The sequence below is a fragment of the Bos taurus genome, chromosome 5, assembly GCF_002263795.3.
Source record: "Bos taurus isolate L1 Dominette 01449 registration number 42190680 breed Hereford chromosome 5, ARS-UCD2.0, whole genome shotgun sequence".
Taxonomy (NCBI): domain Eukaryota; kingdom Metazoa; phylum Chordata; class Mammalia; order Artiodactyla; family Bovidae; genus Bos; species Bos taurus.
Genome location: NC_037332.1, coordinates 111268719 through 111289396, shown reverse-complemented (window position 1 = coordinate 111289396; position 20678 = coordinate 111268719). Strand labels below are relative to the sequence as shown.

The following is a 20678-nucleotide window of genomic DNA, read 5'->3' as shown; positions in this document are numbered from 1 at the left end:
TGAATTCTCAACTGTGCATTCCGGTGATGGCTTCTACTGAGCGCTGGGTGACAGACACGCTGAGTTAGATCCAGGTTGGGGCCAGGCAAGGGGCAGCAGCTTCTGCCTCAATCTTTCTGCTCTCCCTTTCCCACTCCAATCATGATAAATATATTTATACTCACTTGATTATGTCAGCCAGACAATGCTCCCCTAATTGGCAGTGATCAGGTTCCAGAATTGCTCAGGTGAACCCGCTGTCTCTATCAGGCAAATTGAGAAGGGGCCGCTAATGGCGTCCTCATTAACAGTTTCCAGTGGAATAAAAAGCAATCCCCCGACTCATGCATGGTAGTGAATTTTCCTAACAGCTCCTAAAACCAGCCCTTGAGGAACTCAGGCTTTTATGAACCTGCCCAGCATAGAATGCTTTTATAAATCTTCCCCACCCCCGGCTCAAGTGCACAGAAAAAAAACCCCATAGCCACTTCCTTCTGCTCTTTTGTTCTTTTACACTTTTTCTCTTTTCTTTTAGAGGGCTTATGGAGCTAACTGTCATTTTTGGTTCTTGGTTCTTTGCAAATTTCAGAGACATCTGGCACGCACTTTACTGCATTTGCCAGCTCTGGTGTTTGTAGATACGTACACGGTCTCTGCTGCGTGTGCCTGTGAACATGCCACGTGTATAACTTACCAGTGCATAATTTGGAGCTTGAGTGTGTTGGTATATACTGACACGTAAGTGTGAATACCACAGTACTGATCATAAGTAACTGCTCAATAAATATTTGTTACATGAATGCACTAAGGCAAATGCTATTCATTCATTCATCAGACACTTGAATGCTTCTTGGGTGCCAGGCACTGAGCTAGAAGCTGGGTGTTTGGTGATGCATACGAAGTCCCTGCCCTCAGGGAGCTCACAGTTGAAGGGCGGGAGGCAGGCACAGGAACAGGCAATTATAAGACATCTAAGAGACACAGAGATAGAGTCTTGTATAGGGCAGCACAGAGCTCCAGGGAGAGAGAACTTAGCCCACCTATGGGAGGAGCTGAGGCTGGGTGTTTGTGGGGGTGTCTCCTGAAGGTGGTAAGGGTTCTGGACAAAGAAGACAGCACAATCCGTGGCAAGACACAAGAAACAACAGGATGTGAGTAGAGAACCAGAAGCCAGAGGATGCTGCAGGAAATCATGGAGGCAGGGGGTTGGCAGGAATGAAGAGGGGGCTCAGGCAGGGACTGGATCTGGGGGGAGGATACTGGGGGGAGTCAAGGAAAGTAGCTTCCACTGTCTCAGTTAGGGCCCCGATTTTTCTGGATTCTGTCAGAATGTGTATACGCACACCTCAAAAAAGAATTTGGACCAGCTGCAGAAGCTTTGCTGGAGTGCAGTCAGGAGTTCTGGTCATGCCCTTAGCCTGACATTGACGAGCTGGGTGAACCTGACCAAGGGCTGGCCTCTGGATGGGTACACCAAGGGGGTGGACTCTGAGGGCTCTAAGAACCCTCCCAGCTTTTATTCTCTAAGTTACCTAGATTTTCTGAGGTTTGCCGATAGACCAAACCTGGCTCTGGTCCATTCACACACCGTGGGGCACGAAAGGAATGAGACCTCTTCCGAGCAGCATTCAGGATCACAGAATCACTCACCATCTTTCAGTATGGAGTCAGCTAGAGTGCAGTTTCGTAGAATCATTAAGAAGTGCTGCGTGATGGAGATGCCCTACTGTCTTCAGCCTGGGTCACAGTCTCATTATCGCAATTCTGAAGACCCCCAGTTAAATTTATAGCACAGATCTCTGTTTGATTTAATTTCTGTGAAGCATTGCTTAGCTCACATCCTTTCTGCTCAAAAATTCTCAAGGATTCCACTTTACTTCGAGAATCAAGCCCCCGGATCTTAGAGTGGCATTCAAGACCACCCCTGATCTTGCCCCCTACCTTAGCTGCTACAACCTGCACCTCTGCCAGCTGGAACTCCTAGCAAAGGCATCCAGGAGTGTTCCTAGCACTCTTCTCTATCTCAGTGCAGCCTCCCCACTAAAGGTCCAACTCAAATTCAAGTCCGTCTCCTCTGGGAACGCTGTCTGATGACCCCTGTCCTTTCCTGAATCCCGTGGAGCGCTCACTGACCATGTAGTTCATTAGTAACTATTCAATTTGCCCTGTGGTTCTGGTCTTCTTGCCCTTGGCTAACTTGTGAGCCCCAGGGGATAGGAACCATGCCTCATTCCTCCTTGCAGGGTGTGGACCTGGCATAGTATCCAGTTCATGGAAAGTTTTTTTGCTGATGATAGGTTTTCTACATTGCAGCCTCTATGAGACTATTGAATAAAATCCATCAGAAGTGTGCTTACTATTACTGTTATCATAGTGATGTTGAAGTTTTTTAAAAAATATTTATTTATTTAATAAACTGTGCCAGGTCTTAGCTGTAGCATGTGGGATCTGGTTCCCTGACTAGGGATTGAAACTGGGACCCCCTGCAATGGAAGCACCTAGTCCCAGCCACTGAACCGCCAGGGAAGTCCCTGTTTTTCCTTCTTCTCGGGAAAAATGGAACCTTGGAGAGAATGGTTTGGTGCAACTGTGCTGGAGTAATGAGAACGTGAAACATTTCTCCCACGTTTCATAAACAGTATTTTACATGCGCTATTTGGGAGCTTAAAGTTCATCCAGGAATGAGTTATTTCACAGATCAGAAGGAGCATATGTGTAGTCCACCAGGGGCAATAAGCTCTCTGCTAAATTTAAAGGGGAAAACAATTGAACGCTTCATCCTGAAAGTAGAAAGGTTTTGACATCACCTGATCAGAGAGGAACATGAGGGACCTATTTAATTTCTGGCCCCCACTGTTCAGGTTTTCTTGTACATGTTCCATTGAACAGCACATGGGAATTTTCACAAAAAACGAACTGGCATGAAATCAATAAGGAAAATCACCGTTTCCTTACTGATCCAACAGCATTTAAGGAAGCTGAGCTCTGCCAATTTGTAGCTGGGCAGTTTTTTAACTGTGCAGAATTTGAAACTGGGCAGTTAAAACCACCATCTAAGCTGGCAGCTGTGATTTTCCCAGAAGCAGAGCTTCAGGAAGAAAAATATCTTTTAAACGTCAGTTCCATTTTTGCAAAATTGGATCTGTTCATGAAAAATTGCTGTAAGTCCAGGGTTTTTTTCTTTTCTTTCCTCATTAGTAAAGGATATGATGATTTCTTTTTTGCCCACATGGAAATGCATTCATTTACTCAACAAATAAATATTTACCGAGCACCTACCATTAGCCAAACACTGTTTTAGGTGCTGGGGATGCGGATGTGGACAGAAGAGGCAAAGTCTTTGATCTTTGGGGCTTGTCCTCTAGTGAGGAGGGGGGTGGAGAGACTGATAATAACCAAGTAAATGAATAAGTAGATATCTTAGTAGTTATCAGGCACAGATAACTGAAACAATGCTAATATCTTATTGTACCTAGAAAATCAATTTCCAGAAAATTAAACATTAAGACTCCCACATCAGTATTATCTTAGCTCATGTAAGTAACATATATTAAGGGGTCTTTTGAAAAGAATAACTAGTAGGGAATATACGTATATTACTCTTTGCATATGACATTGACATTCCCTGCTGACCTTTAACAAGTCTTCGAGGAGCATTTCTAGAAGGATTTGTGCCACTTGCGTTTGCTCCGTTTGGGCACAGTATGGCCCTGTGGCCCGCATAGTGGTCCACCCTGGAAACCTCTACGTCCTTCCGAGCGCCTCTCTCTCTTCTCCTCCTATTCCCCAAAACTGGCACCCCTCTCTACTGGGTCTTTATTTATTTTTAATTTATTTTTTAATTGGAGTATGGGGATGACAGAGGATGAGATGGTTGGATGGCATCACTGACTTGACGGACATGAATTGACGGACATGAGTTTGAGCAAACTCAGGGAGTTGGTGATAGTCAGGGAAGCCTGGGGTGCTGCAGTCCATGGGGTTGCAGAGAGTCGGACATGACTGAGTGCCTGAACTGAACTGAGCAAGATGATTAAAGAATGGAATTCATCAATGATAACATGGATAACTAAAACTGGCCATGAGCTTAGGATGAAGGGGGTACCATTTTATGACAAACAAACCTGAAACCTCAAGAAGTTAGGCTGTCTCACTGAGATCCCTATGTATGGATTGCTACAGCTTTTTCATAAAAACTGAAAACACAGTGCATGGATGGGGAAGCCTGGGGTACTGCAGTCCATGGGGTCGCTAAGAGTCGGACACAGACGAGCAACTGAACTGAACTGAATACTAAAAAAAAAAAAAGGCTCAAAAGTCACCTTCTCTGTGCAGCCTTGCTAGATCTACCAAAGTGCTAATTGTCTGACTCTTTGTGACCCCATGGACTGTTGCCCACAGACTCCTCTGTCCATGGGATTTTCCAGGCAAGAATACTGGAGTGGGTTGCCATTTCCTACTTCAGGGGATCTTCCCAACCCAGAGGTCGAACCTGTGTCTCCTGTGTTGCAGACAAATTTTTTACCATCCGAGCCACCAGGGCAGTGCTGAGTTCTTCCTCCCTTTTGCTCCGAGGTTATCCTGGCACCTTCTGACTTCAAGTACAGCATCAGATGAAAGATCTTGGCCATGCTTTGTTTACTTCTGTGTCTTCTCTTCCAAACTATAAGCTCCTCTAAGCAGGGTGTGTTTTATTTGTAATCTTAGAGAATAGCACAGTACCTGGCACATAGTAGCCCCTCAACAAATATTAATATTTGATGAATGAATGGATGGCTTATCATCTTGTCTGGTTTGGCTTCTCCTAAACTATGCATTTGAGAATTTCATGACTATTGCAATATGACATAATAAAAGCAACTGACAAATATGGTAAAGAACTTCACTTTGAGCATATTAACACTAATTTTAAACACTTGAGCTAATGGACTGAAGCTGATAAGGGGTTCCAAAGCCAAATTATTCTAGACAATATTTCTGCATGTACTAAATTCAGAGATTGTTGAGAAGTTCAAATAAATGATTAACGCATGTAAAACAGAACAATTAAGTAATCTGGATCATTTACTGCAGAAAAGGAGCTTGAAGACACTTAATAATGGTTTTTAATGAAAGGAAAGATTGTATTCCAAGGATGACTAAACACCTTCATTCTGCACATACATAAAAAAAGAAGAAATAAGAAATTTAAGTGCTACAAAGATGAAAGTTATGGGAATTCCCCGGCAGTCCAGTCGTTCGGAATTCACACTTCCACTGCCGGAGGCCTGGGTTTGAACCCTGGTCGGGGAACTAAGATCCTGCAAGCTGCGTGGTGTGGCCAAAAAATAAAAAAAGATTAAACTTAAAAATAAAAGAGAATTCAAGAGTTTCCTATTGGGATGTGTGAACCCATTTCAAGTTACTGTTACAAAAAACTCCCTTGTCTTGAGAGCTTGCATTGTTCTCAATGCTTCACCATTTATAATTTCATCTAACCTTTTTAACAAACCCAGGTGAGTTAGTTTAGTTACATTATTCCCATTTTACAGGTGAGAAAGTAGAGGCATGGGGTGGATAAGTAACTACCCTGGGTTGCACAGCTGGAAGACGTGTGTGTGCTCAGTCGCTCACTTGTGTCCAACTCTTTATGGCCCCGTGAACTGCAGACCATAGACCAACTGTAGGCTCTTTTGTCCATGGGGATTCTCCAAGCAAGAATACCAGAATGGGTTGCCATGCCCTCCTCCAGGGGATCTTCCCAACCCAGGGATCGAACCCAAGTCTCTTTTGTCTCCTGCATTGGCAGGTGGGTTCTTTACCACTAGTGTGCTGTGCTGTGCTTAGTCACTCGGTCGTGTCTGACTCTTTGCAACCCCATGGATTGCAGCCCACCAGTCTCCTCTGTCCATGGGGATTCTCCAGGCAAGAATACTGGAGTGGGTTGCCATACCCTCCTCCAGGGGATTTTCCCAACCCAGGGATTGAGTCCAGGTCTCCCACACTGCAAGCAGATTCCTTACCATCTGAGCCACCAGGGAAGCCCACCTACTCTGCTTACTGCCGGCTTGAGGCTGAAATCCATCTGAGGATGGATGCCTAAAGCCAAGCTCACTAAGTTAATGGGACCAGTTTAAATTTAAACAAAATCGTAATTGTCCATCCTTGCCAAGGCAATTAACTGTCCTGTGGGCTGGATTACACCAATGTGTGTGTGTGTGTGTGTGTGTGTGTGTGTGTGTGTATGTATATGTGTAAATTAGAATATCCAAAAAATAAATCCAATAACAAAAAAAATAAAATTTTTCTGTTCTTCATTCTGGTGAACTGGTCTACCAGACCTTGTCTTCCTGATGAGAAAGTGGTTTTGTTCTGGGGAGTCGACGTACATGGTTTAAGGATCTACATGTGTGCACGTATTTATCAGACCTGACATAAGTCGAATCAAATTTAGATATCATGGTTTTACTTTCAGAGTGATGGAATTTATTCTTGGGGCTGAAAAGCCAGCATCTTCCTCCTGCTACTTTTTCCCAAGGCAACCTTGTTCAGCAGGCCTGGGGGACAGAAGCGATGGGGTTACCGGCAGCACAGAGCAGGGGCCGCTGGTTGAGCAACCCTGCCGTCTGTGCAGGAGAGAGTCAGCACTCATCTGACCTGCCGAGCTCTCCAGCCCTGAGCTACTCTGGGGCTGCAGGAGCCTGGAGGCTGGCTCAGGAGAAGCCAGTGCCCGCAGAAGCCCTGTGAAAAGGGTGTGAATGAGTCACTAGATTTTTCAGGTTGACTGAGATGACTTCTGTTGATTTTCTTCGAATTTAGATGTGTTATCAGTGTTCACACGTTGGGCATAACGGGAAGATGAGTGCACATTTTCTTGATAGAGCCCGACAGTCGGCAGCGTTGTGATAAGATTTGGGGTAAGATGTGACTCTGCAAGAAAGCTCTGGTCAGCGCGTGTGGCATGCGTCCCCATGTGCCCCGGGGCCTCGAGGGGTGTTCTGAGCTGGGAGGAAACCCAGGGTGACAGGCATGAGTGTTTTGTGTCATTGTGCACAGGTCGGTCTGTGTTGCTATTTACCATTTTAGGGCATCAGAAGTCACTGCTAATTTGTCCCACTGTAATTTCATGGTCTGGGAAAAGCACTTGCTTCCTAATCTCGGGTTTCCACAATAACCAGAACAATGGTTGGTCAAAGGTTTGCGTGATAGAAGCACACTTAACCTCTTCTGGCCTTAGTTTCCTCATCTTTAAAAAGGATATAACCATGTACCTATCTTGGGTAGGGTTAAACAGACTAAAAAGTCAAAGGCTAAGAGTGGTTCCTGGTATTTAGTTTGCACCAAAATCACTGCAGATGGTGACTGCAGCCATGAAATTAAAAGACGCTTATTCCTTGGAAGGAAAGTTATGACCAACCTAGATGGCATATTAAAAAGCAGAGACATTACTTTGCCAACAAAGGTCCGTCTAGTCAAGGCTATGGTTTTTCCAGTGGTCATGTATGGATGTGAGAATTGGACTGTGAAGAAAGCTGAGCGCCAAAGAATTGATGCTTTTGAACTGTGGTGTTGGAGAAGACTCTTGAGAGTCCCTTGGACTGCAAGGAGATCCAACCAGTCCATTCTAAAGGAGATCAGCCCTGGGTGTTCATTGGAAGGACTAATGCTGAAGCTGAAATGTCAATACTTTGGCCACCTCATGCGAAGAGTTGACTCATTGGAAAATACCCTGATGCTGGAAGAGATTGGGGGCAGGAGGAGAAGGGGACGACAGAGGATGAGATGGTTGGATGGCATCACCGACTCGATGGACATGAGTTTGGGGTGAACCCCGGGAGTTGGTGATGGACAGGGAGGCCTGGAGTGCTGTGATTCATGGGGTCACAAAGAGCTGGACATGACTGAGCGACTGAACTGAACTGAACTGAAGTTTATATGTATATTAATGCATGCACTTTGTTCATACAACTTTATATTTGACAGAGAGTCACTCCACTGCTTGCACAAAATAGATTTTTGGTAAATATTTGTTAGTGAAATACATATGCAGTAACCTGTTCTGACTGATGAGTAATCTGTTATTCAGGGACAGATTGGCAAAATTGGATATTAAGATTTTTATCTCTCATAAAGAAATATATATACATATATAAGCAGAGAGTTCTGCAATCAAACATGTCTGCAGAGAAGCAGGGAGATAGGTAGTTTTGCATGAAGATCATAAAGGAAATGGCCTGAAGAACTGAGCTGAGGAATATCACTTGAAGAACAAGTAGCAGCGTCCATGACTCAACCCAATCAACAGAATTCCCTAAGGCAGTAAAAACAAAGAAACAATCCTCCCCAAATCACTTTAAAACTACAAAATATATGTTACTTTTGAGTCTAAAAAATAAATGAATATGAGAAACGGGAGTCAAATCCCTGACCTATATTTACTTTCTACTGATTTTCTAATAATGACAGCTTCAACTTGAATCATTTCATTTAAAAAATAGAATGAGCACTATAATGTTTTAGAAGCTGATACAGTATGACAAGAGTCCCTTAATGTTAGGCTGAATCATATGAAACTGCCACTTCTTTTGGTAAAAAAAAAAACTGTCAGACATTGTCAGTTTTGAATGGTGCAGTCTAATATATTAATACTTAAGCTAATTGACACTAAACCAAAATTCTTATATTACCTTACCCTTTATTGCTTTTAACTAAGACTATAAAACTAAATTGGCCAATTCCCTCCCTCTTAGTCTCTTAAAATTTGTGCACAGTAGGTACTAAACAAATGCCTTGTTAATTGAGTAGTGCTTTCCATCTTCTGTCAAAAATTAGGCCAAAATTTTGCTACCCTACCTAACGCTGAGACTACCCTAAAATATAATTAACACAGTGTTAGCTTCATTTCATGTTTCATGATTTAGATAAATCCTCTCTGTTCCTTGTTGGGGCAGCACTGGGAAGATAATTAATACATTATTAATACATTGCAGAGGCAAACAAGGCTTGGCTTGCACACACAGCCACGACAAGAATAGATTCAGGTCAGAAATATTGTTGCTAGTAAAGAAAAATGTTATTATAATAATGAGAAATTATTGTTTATGTGACACATCACTGCATATTGACACATTATAGACTTATAAATGAAGCAGATGGTAGAATCAGGCAGGCTTGTCCCATCACTTAGGGTCTGACTTGGGCATCCAAAGTGCCCTGCGATGAACTAGAAATGATCACCTTGGGGATCCTAGGATTGAAGAGCCTCATTATTACTCATATAAGGTTTTATAACAGTTGGGATGGGTCCCAAACTTAGGAGCATTTACTGAAATAACTGAGCAGGCAACATGAAATGATTTTCAATTCAGAAAGCAAAGAGCTCCTTCTACAGTGGAAGAGACAGGAGAGCTCAAGAAGGAATGTGGATTACCTGTGAGTTATTGCACCTCCCTGGGCCTCAGTTTCCTCATATATGTTAATTACCTCCCAGAGGACAGTCATTCTCTGTAACATCTGTCATTGCATGGGATTATATCCTCAAATGCTATGTATTTCTTTGTTGGAGGGAGGTGGTGGGGAAGCAAGAGCTCTGAAATGTCTTATTTTGGTTTTGGTTGACCCAGTGCTGTGAGAGCAGCCACGTTGCATAAGCGGAGTTCTGAGAAAACAGAGTTGCTTTCATTTTTCAAACAGAAGAACCACAATCCTCCCTATGTTTGGATCCTTCTACAAATTAAATATATGGGTAAGAGAGAGCCCACGAAATGAGCAATTTTAACCTTTCCCTCAATGCTGTGGATTTTTCTTAGAGATTTTTTGGAGCACAGAGTAGGCACAGTTCTGCTCTATTAGTGAGATCCCAGCCCAAGGTGACATGCTCCTACAATAATGTCTTCACGCTAATTACCTTGTAGAATGGTTAGGGCAAGAAAGTTCCAAACATACTTGAGGTAATAACCAGTCACATACCCAGAAGGTCAACAGTTCAATCAAAGAGAGAAAAAAAATTAGCATATCTTAAGAAATAGTTCAAGTGGTTTTGTACAAGAACTCTCATTTAAGTCTACAAGAATACTTAAAATACTGATAAGCTAGGTAATTCTATATTTCCCTTTTTAACTCATTGAAAGCCTCCGACTTCAAGGTGCAGTCTCAGAACAAGAAGCATCTGGCAGGTGAAGGGAGAAAGTGTGTAGTTAGGGAAATTGGCTGGAGTTTTAAGTGAGGGGTCTGTGCCAGGGCTGTAGCTCAGAAAGCTGGGGGGAGGGCAGTGCACTGGGCTGCTGATGAAAGAACAGAGGCAATGCTGAAGAGCTGGCATCAGATGAGGGCTCTGGGCCAATCTTCTATTATAGTAACAACACAGCTTTAATCCGTGATAACAATAAACCCCTCAAGCAACTGTACATTAAATCACTATAAACAAAATTACAATCTGCGCTCATCAATGCAGTTTCATAAAAGGTTTGATCTTTCCCCCAAATTTCCATTTTTCTATGATTTCTAATGAATACAAAAGAGCAACAGCTGGAAACCATATCCATTGCTGTCTGTTTGAAATGACTGGAGTTATCTTTTGTTTTGAAGGGCACAGTATTTTCATTTATTTTAAAAATATTTATTGAGCACCTAATGTGTACTTGGCAATAGTAACATGGTTAATCATTTTAGAGATGATTCCTAAAAAAGACTTTCTGCTCTGCCAAAGGTAAAGTGTTAAAATAATAGAACAGCCCAAGGATTTTTTAAAATGTGCTAAAGGGTAGTACTTTTCATTCTCCAAGAGCCCCACACTTTGCACACCGAGTTCCTTTCAATTACGGGTGCAATGCAAGGTGGAATTGTGTAGAATACAGTCCATGGGCTATTGATCTGAATGGGTACAGTATTCAGTAGATAAAACATAGCTAAGCTGGGATGCGAAGGATGGCTTTTCTCATTTAAACTACAGGAAAACATTGTGGCTGAAAATCAAGTTAGAATGAAAATAAGTTATTCAATTCAGTAACTTTTAAATAGGATGGGGTCTTTTATATTCATTTAAAAACATGAACTATGCAAATGAAAAGTATGAAAAAGAGTAAGAAACCTCCATGTACCCTCCACTCACAGGGTTTTTTTTATGTCTATTTAATAGACTTTGTTTCATTGCGGAGGGTCCTACAGTTAGTTGCTCAAGTGAGGACATTTTTGTATCTGGGACCAGCCTCCAGGGATAAAGCTTTTTTGTAGGACATTTTTGGCCCGTGGAATTCTCTGCTTTATCCTCTAGCCACTTTACTGTGAGCTGTTGGGGAGGGGTGGGCCTGACAAATGCTAGGATGGCTGTGTTCTTCAGCAAGTCACAGGGAGATGGACACCCACATACATAATTTAAGGCTGACATAAGTGTATGGATGTGAGAGTTGGACTGTGAAGAAAGCTGAGCACCGAAGAATTGATGCTTTTGAACTGTGGTGTTGGAGAAGACTCTTGAGAGTCCCTTGGACTGCAAGGAGATCCAACCAGTCCATTCTGAAGGAGATCAGCCCTGGGATTTCTTTGCAAGGAATGATGCTAAAGCTGAAACTCCAGTACTTTGGCCACCTCATGTGAAGAGTTGACTCATTGAAAAAGACTCTGATGCTGGGAGGGATTGGGGGCAGGAGAAGAAGGGGACGACAGAGGATGAGATGGCCGGATGGCATCACTGACTCGATGGATGTGAAACTGAGTGAACTCCGGGAGTTGGTGATGGACAGGGAGGCCTGGTGTGCTGTGATTCATGGGGTTGCAAAGAGTCAGACACGACTGAGCAACTGAACTGAACTGGAGTGCTGGGGACAAAGAGATGAATTCTGTCTGGGGAAGAACTGGGGAGAGAGAGCGGGTTTGGGTCTCACCTTTGAAGGTTGGCTGGCATTTCGAAAGGTGACTATGGGGGATGGGGATACTCAGGTAAGAGTGAAGGCCTAGTTCCAGAATGGTGAACAGACACAGTCCTTGGACCAGAGTGTGTGTTCTCAATGGGATGGGTGTGCTTTGACTGTAAAAAATGTTAAAGACTTCTAGCTTACTGATGGAAGGGTTCAATGCCCCCAATTCTCTAATTTTCTTTTCCAACTGGGTTACCAAGTCTTACTGAACTTTTATATATCATCCAGCTGCTTTTGAAACCCTAAAGTCATATAATCCAGTAATAATTTACTTTCAGAGAGCATGTTACAGTTTACAAGTGGCTTTTTTAATACACATTATTACATTTGATCCATATAACAGCCCTGTGACACCACAGACTCATCTCCAGAAGCTATTTCCTTTTGAAAATAACTACTGGTTATAGAAGCTACTAGCTATAGAAATCAGACAGATTTCCACTGGGAGCTTTATTGTGCTAGAAGCACAAGCCAAGATAAAGTCAGCAATTTGGGAGAGATGAAAGGAGGGTCCTAAAACAGACAGAGATTGAGAATCCCAGGAGGATGGTAAGATAGCAGTTTCGGAAATGGAGAGAGACACAGAAGAGGCAGGAGTGCAACAGGAAGTACAGGATGGAGTGAGGGGGTGGGGCTCTGGTACTGGGTGGGCGGTGGTCCCTGGCGCTGCGGTGAACACCCAGCCAGCCCATGGCCAATACTCGTTCACCCCTGTTCACCAAGTGTTGGCTTGCATGTATATCGAATGGTGCCATGAGAAACACAACTCAAAAATCTAAGATGGTGGCTTTTAGAACATGGATATTTAATAATATATAAAAACATGGATAAAAATATTGAACATGGATATAGAGTGACAAATTTTTTATAACATTTTTCTCACTTTACACATCTGCATGTTCTCTCATTCTATAACATTCCCATATATCGTGACTTTGATAAACTGTTTTTCAGTGCACACACTGAAATGGTGCACTTTTGCAACTACTTAATAGAAGCTAAAGCAACCAATGGACTGTGATTGTAATCTAGCTGGAATAAATCTTACTGACGTAGGATGTATCAACATATCCATTTAGCTTGCTGCAAATCAGTTTACTTTTCTACTTAGAGACATGATGTGAAATGAAATTAATCCAGTTGCAACAAGGCAAGTGCATTCAGTTGAATAAATCCCTTTATGTGGAAAGGAACTTTGTTTTGCAGCTGATTTGAAAGAAAATCCACGTGGCAGTATAATGCCTTCCCTGGAACTGAACAAATGCATTTATCCCAGCTTTATTTACAGTTAAAGTCACATCAGACCTATTTTATATGATAGTGCACTCTATTGTCCTTAGGTGAAGGTCACAGTGAAAGCATTTGCAGGACAACTAAAGTTTTACAATGGAACTTGGCCTAAGGACTGTTGTTCTAAGGCTAGACTATGAACTCGGCAAAGACGGACACCTCCTTGGAGAGAAAAGAGACAGATAAAAACCAACAAAACCATGTATATCCTTTTCTATTCTGTCTCCTTTGCCTCCACTGTCAAAAGGGCAGTCTACACATACAGTGTATATTTAATAAATACATTTTGGTGGTGTCTATCACAAACAGGCAGCACTTGGAGAGGGTCCAGAGAATAACAAAGGGATTAAGAGGTTGGGTAGAGACTCTCAGGGTGACACGCTAATGAAATTGAGGTAAATTGAGCTAAAGAGCTTGGAGAAGGGAAGGCTGGTTTTGGCAGCTGCAAAGGTAAGTTGGTCTTGTTTACCATTGCCGAATGTTAGAAAGCACAGCATATGAAGGGTAGGATGAAAGAAAGTCAACTTACGTCTGGTAAGGAGGTACAAGATTAGGAATGCAGAAGCAGTTTTGACTTAGATGGTTTATAAGGCATCAACACAGGTCCTTAATAAATGTTTCTTAGGGGGACTTCCCTGGTGGTCCAGTAGTTAAGAATCCAGCTTGCAATGCAGGGACATGGGTTCAGTCCCTGGTCAGGGACCTAAGATCCCACGTGCCGCAGAGCAACTAAGCCCACCTGCTGTAAGTATTGAGCTCATGTGCCACAACTAGGGAGTCCGTGGCCAAAACGAAAGATCTCGCATGATGCCACGAAGATCCTGAGTGCCACAACTAAGACCCATCACAGCCAAATAAAAAAAATTTTTAAAGCAATCTTTCTTTGCAAATGTTACAGTTGAAGAGTAGGCCACCTTTCTGAAATGAGTTAGGTGCTGTGCAGTAGGGAAATGACTCAGAGGATCTCTCAAGTTCTAGCCAGTTCTTATCCTATGAATTTTCAGCAGCCAATGCCAGGAGCCGACTTGCTTCTTGTCCACCTTACTCCATAGCTGGAAGCCCTTGACCTCTTCCTGCAAGTCAGCCACACTGTACTCTCAGCCCTAAGGCTCTTCTTGGTTGGAAGGGATTTAAAAAGCTCACTCTAGCTAAGAGCTCAGCTAACTGTCATCAGGTCATCCCCTGCTGCTAGGCTGGCTCTGAGGTGTCCAGTTCTAACAAGTGGGGTTCTGCCTTGCACCTAAGTCTATCTCTTACTGGATTTACCAGAAATCCACCCAAGTCTTCCTATGATAACACCGAAATCCTTTCTTGCTTTCCAGGTCTAATGTGATTTTGGGATCACATAACGTATCCAGTCTAGGACTGAAGCTTTGTTTCAGCAATACCACCCCCCACCCCCAGCTCAGACTTGATGTCCAGTCTCTGAACCGCAACCCTGCTATCTAGGCAGTCTGTGCACAGAGCATTGGCGACAAGCTCTCTGAGATCTCTCCTCTCATCTGTGGCTGGATTCTCTGCTCGCCGGCCCCCCCACCCCCAGGCTCCCAGCGTCATAACTCAGGCCACTACCAGTCCCCTTGCTCTTCTCCTATCAGGTGATGACACGCCACATGGCTTCATTTTCCTGCATCCTGCTGTGAACCGTTGCACACATGAGTCCCTCTCTACAAACCACATACCTCTGCTATGGGCCTTCCCAATCTCGTTGCTATTGACATGTACGGTTGGTTCCGTCTTTATGGTGGGGGGTATTCTGTGCATTATAGGGTCCAAAACTAGTATTGCTAGCTTCTAGTCACCAGATGCCAGAGGCAGCCCCTCTCCTCCACCCCCAAATTGTGACAAACAAAAATGTCTCCAGGCATTGCCAAATGTCTGTGATGGGGAGGGTGTTTCAAAATTGCCCTTCGTAAGGACTTCCCTGGCGGTCAGGTGGTTCAAACTCTGTGCTTCCACTGCAGGGAAAAATGAGTTCAATCCCTGGTTGGGGAACTGAGATCCCGTATGCCACATGGCATGGCAAAAACAAAAGAAGAATGAAAATTACCCCCTTTTGAGAATTCTTGCTCTACAAGAACCCAGAAAGGCAAGAGCATTTTAAAGTCAGTTATAGATACTTTGAGGAAAAGTCGGAATGTTTAAATCTGGTAAACATTTAACAACTCTGCTCTGCTGCTGTTGCCGTTGCTAAGTCACTTCAGTCGTGTCCGACTCTATGCGACCCCATAGATGGCAGCCCACCAGGCTCCCCCGTCCCTGGGATTCTCCAGGCAAGAACACTGGAGTGGGCTGCCATTTCCTTCTCCAATGCATGAAAGTGAAAAGTGAAAGTGAAGTCGCTCAGTTGTGTCCAACGGACTGCAGCCTACCAGGCTCCTCCATCCATGGGATTTTTCAGGCATGAGTACTGGAGTGGGTTGCCATTGCCTTCTCCGAACTCTGCTCTAAGCTAGTTAAAAAGAGTTTCCCAGGTGGTTCAGTGGTAAAGAACCTGCCTGCCAATGCAGGAGACTGGGGTTCAATCCCTGGGTCAGGAAGATCCCCTGGAGGAGCAAATGGCAACCTACTCTAGTATTCTTACCTGGGAAATCCCATGGACAGAGGAATCTGGTGGGCTAAAGTCCACGGGGTCACAAAAGAATCAGATATGACTAAGCGACTACTAACAACACAAAACTAGTAATAAACACCAAATAGAATTTTGTTAAGGTTTGTTTAACAACATAAGGGGTAAAGTGAGATGAAATCCCTTCACTCTAGGTCAGTGTTCCTGAGATCTTATTGTGCAGGAGAATCACAAAAGGACTTTTTAAAACGTTCATATCCTGATTTGGCAAGTTTCAGGCAGGATCTGATACTCAGTCCTAACAGGTTCCCAGGTGGTATCAATATCACGGGTTCCCAGACCTTCCATTGAGCAGCAAGGCCCTAGAACAAAATCACTCGTGAGAGGTAGGGGAGGGGCTATTTGAATCGTAATAGTTACAAGGTCATGAGAGCAAGATTAAAATTTGTATTAGAAGAACAGTCTAGAAAAATGTGACTGTTTCTTGCATTTTTCTGTAAAGAATAAAACAGCTCTCAGAGATGCGTTTTGAAATGTGACATTTCTATTCGCTTGAAATTATAAATATTATACAAGCTACCTGCAAAAACTGGTGAGCTGCTATATTAGTTTGGCAGAACTTGGAAAGGTTTCCAAAACCCTGATGCAAATCTGAACTTCAAGGTTTTCATAGTCCTTGTTTTAGGGAGGAAGAGGCTAGGGGTGCGGAGGCCTAGGGAAGGGGATGGAGAAAGGAGGATCATTTTAAATGGGGCCTTGCAAAGAAACAGATTCGTGAACCTGCCTCAAATGACAAATTATTCCGTGCTGAAATTATACTGACACCACATGAAGTTAATGCAACCTCGAATCAGATAACTCAGTTATGGCTATAAACCAGTTGCAAAAAATGAGTGCTATTTACTGTAATGTATAGCGATCAGGGTAATCAAATCTCCTGAAAGCTGCCGAAAGCCTGATACAAAAATTTCCTCTGCCTCTGAGTAACTCTGACTTGGAGCTTTGCAGACATCTGACTCACTGCTGCAGATCCTCAGTAAGGAAAGGCCCATTCACATTTGTTCCTAGTTTACAGTTAGAAAGATTTAGGCTCACTAGTTTGTCTAAACATGTAGATAATAAGGTCCTGACCCTTATGAGATCTCTTCAGGCCAGTGTTGAGACTAGCTCTGCCCTTATGCCAGCAGATAAGTATTCACCTTGGGGAAGGAGAACTAACACTCTAGCTCTGAAATATCAATATATTGATGGGTTGTTATCATTTGGATCAAGTGTAATAGAGTTAAATATCTCTACATTTAAAATTCTGTGCCTAGGGTTTTCTTTCTTTTCTTAAAAAAAAAAAAAAAAACAATAATGTAAGTACAGAATAAGGACGAACTGGCTTCATAGTAGAGCATGGGAACTCATGGGTATGTGTTGACCACAGTTTCAGAATGAGTCAGCATACTAACTGAGTGCCAAAAAGACTAATGCAAATCTTGGGCCATATTAATAGAAGTATAGGGTATAGATCAAGGGAGGTTACTATTCCATGGTATTCTGCACTGGTCAGACCACTCCTGGAGAGCCCTGTCCCATTCTGAGCACCATGATTTAAGAGATGCCTCACATCATAGTCCATCAGAGGTAAACACTTAAAATGATGAGAGCATGTAAAACCACATCACAAGAGGAATAGCTGAAAGAACAAAGGATATTTATGCTTGAAAAAGAAGATGTTAAGGGGACATGACGAGAAGTAAAAAAGAACAGGTTATCTGAGAAGAGTCTGAGGTAGAGTTTCCAGCAGCAGAAGTTTAATTTCTTTCTGGATCCCAAGAGCCTTCTTGACTCTTTGTCTTTTGCACGGTAAACAGGTCTTCATCAAAGAAGACTCCGTTCCTCCTACAATGTCCTTGAGTGCGAAGAGCTTATGTCCCTTTGCCAAGCCATCTTCCTCTGCCCCCAGAACCACCTCCTTCAGGAAGACCTCCCTCCAAAGCCCCACCTGAGTCCTCTTCCTCAGGAGGTGGCACTGCGGAAGCATTTGCTTTCACTCGTCCTAGATCCCCTAATAGCTTGTTAGCTCTTTAGAGGAAAGGGCCCCATTTTCTTTTTGTTTTGATTACTCTAAATGTTCTCAGTACATCTGGGTCCTTGAATTAGGGACTGAGGGGATATCTGCTGACGGCAGCCAAAAGATGAATTAAAGTAACCAGACAAGGTGATATTTTTTTATAGTGCCTACATGACAAAGCATTACAGTATGTTCTCTTGATGATAACAACACGTAATTGACCCTTTGCTTTATGAAATAATATGAGCTGACAAAGTTGGCTAGTATAGTAAATCTTACTTTTCCCTACATCTTGCATTTCAAAATAAAAGCTGTGTGTCCAGGGGACTTCCCTGATGGTCCAGTGGCTAAGACTCCATGCTCCCAGTGCAGGGGGCCTGGGTTCAATCCCTGGTCACAGAACTAGATCCCACATATCACAACTAGAGATCCCATACTCCACAGTGGAGATAAAAAATCCAGGTGCAGCCAAAAAAAAAAAAGTTCTGTGTTGATGCCACTATTTAAGAGCCCCATCTTCCTTGTGTCAGGTCTTAGGAATTACTCTCCAGCTGGGAGATTCTTCGATTTCACACGTCTCCTTCTTTGTTTACTTGGATATTTGCAGGGTACCAAGGGTAGCAAAGAGTCAGACACAACCGGGCACACAAGTACATGTATACCGGTGTCAAGTCACAACATCACACAGCTTCTGGTTTATAAAATGAATGAGTTGTCTATCTAACAACATTGATCTCAGACAGAGAAATTCCACAAATGAGTTTAAATGAGAAAGCACCCTGGTATGCATTTTTAAAAAAGAGAGGTTGCACATTTATATTATACCAAAGATAAAAACATCTTTGGGGGTAACGATGCACAGCTCTTCTCAAGTCTCCTGTGTAGTGGCTTAAAGAACAGAGGCATGGATGGGGCACTCTGAGTCACCCACGAAGCTGAGAATAGAATGCAGAACACAGAAGCCAAGTTCATGCTCTGCCATTCGCGTCACTGGACAGTATTACCTCCCACAGTCCAATGACCTGACATGGGACAGAGCAAATTATACACTTCTCGGCAAGAAGCTAATACAATTCCACTTTCCAGCCTGACGTTCAGGTAGAAAATGCAGTGAGCAAAAGGACAGGGCCCCCGATTTTTTATCATTGGCTGTTAATCACAAATAGAGACTGACACCTTTTTGGCTGCTGGGGTAGCCAGTCTGTCTGTGCTAATAGCTCTTGGCTCAGATGCTTCAGAAGACCAAGAGCAGGGTGGTTCCTGTGATGCGTAGAAGAACTTTGATTCTGAGTTACCACCGTTTGACAACTGATATTACAAAAGCCTGGTTTACTGACATCCAAAGCATGAGAATTTTCTGCTTGTTTTATCTTCCTGGAGAAGTCCAAAATAAAACTGGGGCTGTGTCATGGGTTTTGTATATCCATGCACTGTGGACACTTTTTAGAAATCTGAAACAAAGGCTAACACACAAATTTGTCCTAATTATACTGACTCAAAGATTCTTCAACCATCTCCCAAAAGAAAGGGTTTGGTTACATCCTTTCTCATCTCAGGGCATCTGTGTTCAGTGCTGCTAGCTCTCTCTCAACTCCAATTTCCAAGCACATTTCAGAGACGTTAAAGGAAATAACTGTTAGTGATGAAAAATCAGGTGGAAGATGTGCGTCCTTCAAGAGAAATAACCTTTTTAGAAGGATAAGTTCTATCAGCCCCAAATAAGTCCATCAGCATTCTTTATTTCCATATCATATCCTGAACTACCCAAGAGGGATCATAAAATACCGTGGTACGTCTGTCTGATGCAGAGCACAGGGTTGGAGCAAAATTGTTGCGAGACTGCCAGCCCTGCAGGAAAAGGAGGCAACCAGCGGCACGACACACAAGTAGCCCACAAAAGCAGGATCCATGCTGCTAGTTTCTAACAGGATTTGGACATTAGAAAGGAACCCATCTGAACCGGACGCCAGCTCTTATGACCTACAGGGAAGGGTGAATGTTCTTGCCATCTGTCACTGAAAAGGTCATTTTTCTCTGCTCTCAGACTGCAGGAGGATGAGATAGTTTGCAACAGAGAACGGAAGGGGCTTCAGAGAACATGTGGTCTAACCTCTCACTCAACAGAGAAGGAAACTGAGGCCCAGAGAGGTTATAGTGTCACGTTCAAGGTCACGCAGGTAATTTCCAATAAAGCCAGAATTCAGATTTCCAGAACCTGCGTCAAGAGTTTCTTGATGCTGTGCCCAGACCAGTGTGGGAGAAGGAACCCTGGCTACAATTTCACAGCCTTGGTACTATGTCTTGGTAGACATTAGCAAAATTACCTTGAGCAACTCACTTAAACTTGCGAGCTTTGCCCTTCCCACTCTGCAACATGAGAGGCAAAATATGTGGTCTGCCTGCCTCACAGATCATAGGCAGATCAAACGAGATAATGTGTGAAAATGCTTTTTAAAACTTTATAAGGCTCAGGTAAAAAAAAAAAAAAAAAAGGTAAGGTTAAAAAAAAAGAATTCCATATAAAGCATGTTTTTCCTTCTGAAGATATATGGATGGACACTGTTGGCGGTGGTGGAGGGGGAGACAGGGAGTGTCCATGAGCCACTGAATATTCTGTGTAAAGGTGTGTGTGAATGATGCTAGGCATATTTTTTTCCACCCCTGGTGCTTCTATAGCTTTCATCAGCTTCCTAAATGTGTCTCTGAAACTCCCCTGCTCCTTTAGCCTCACCACCACCAGTAAGAACCTCTGTGCTGTGGATATCAACATGTTTATGATCAATGTAAAAGGTTGATATAATGTATTAAAATATGACAATTTTCTTAGATTTAATGTGTAGTTGGGATCTCCTTGCTAGCTTTACAATTCAATAATCCACATTTTTAG

The 20678-nt window shown here is 43.0% G+C and overlaps 1 protein-coding gene across 2 annotated transcripts in view; it reads right to left on the bottom strand.

The window, feature by feature from the left end:
• GRAP2 (GRB2 related adaptor protein 2) overlaps window positions 1-20678 on the bottom strand; it is a 67570-nt gene that overhangs the window by 41280 nt on the left and 5612 nt on the right. Inside the window, exon 1 of one of the 2 annotated variants that reach the window (XM_005207394.5) lies at window positions 165-20221. The exons of the other annotated variant lie outside the window; for it this stretch is intronic. The gene's annotated coding sequence lies outside the window, so the exon portion shown is untranslated. Of the gene's footprint in view, window positions 1-164; window positions 20222-20678 lie in introns of those variants that run through there. 2 annotated transcript variants of the gene reach the window in all.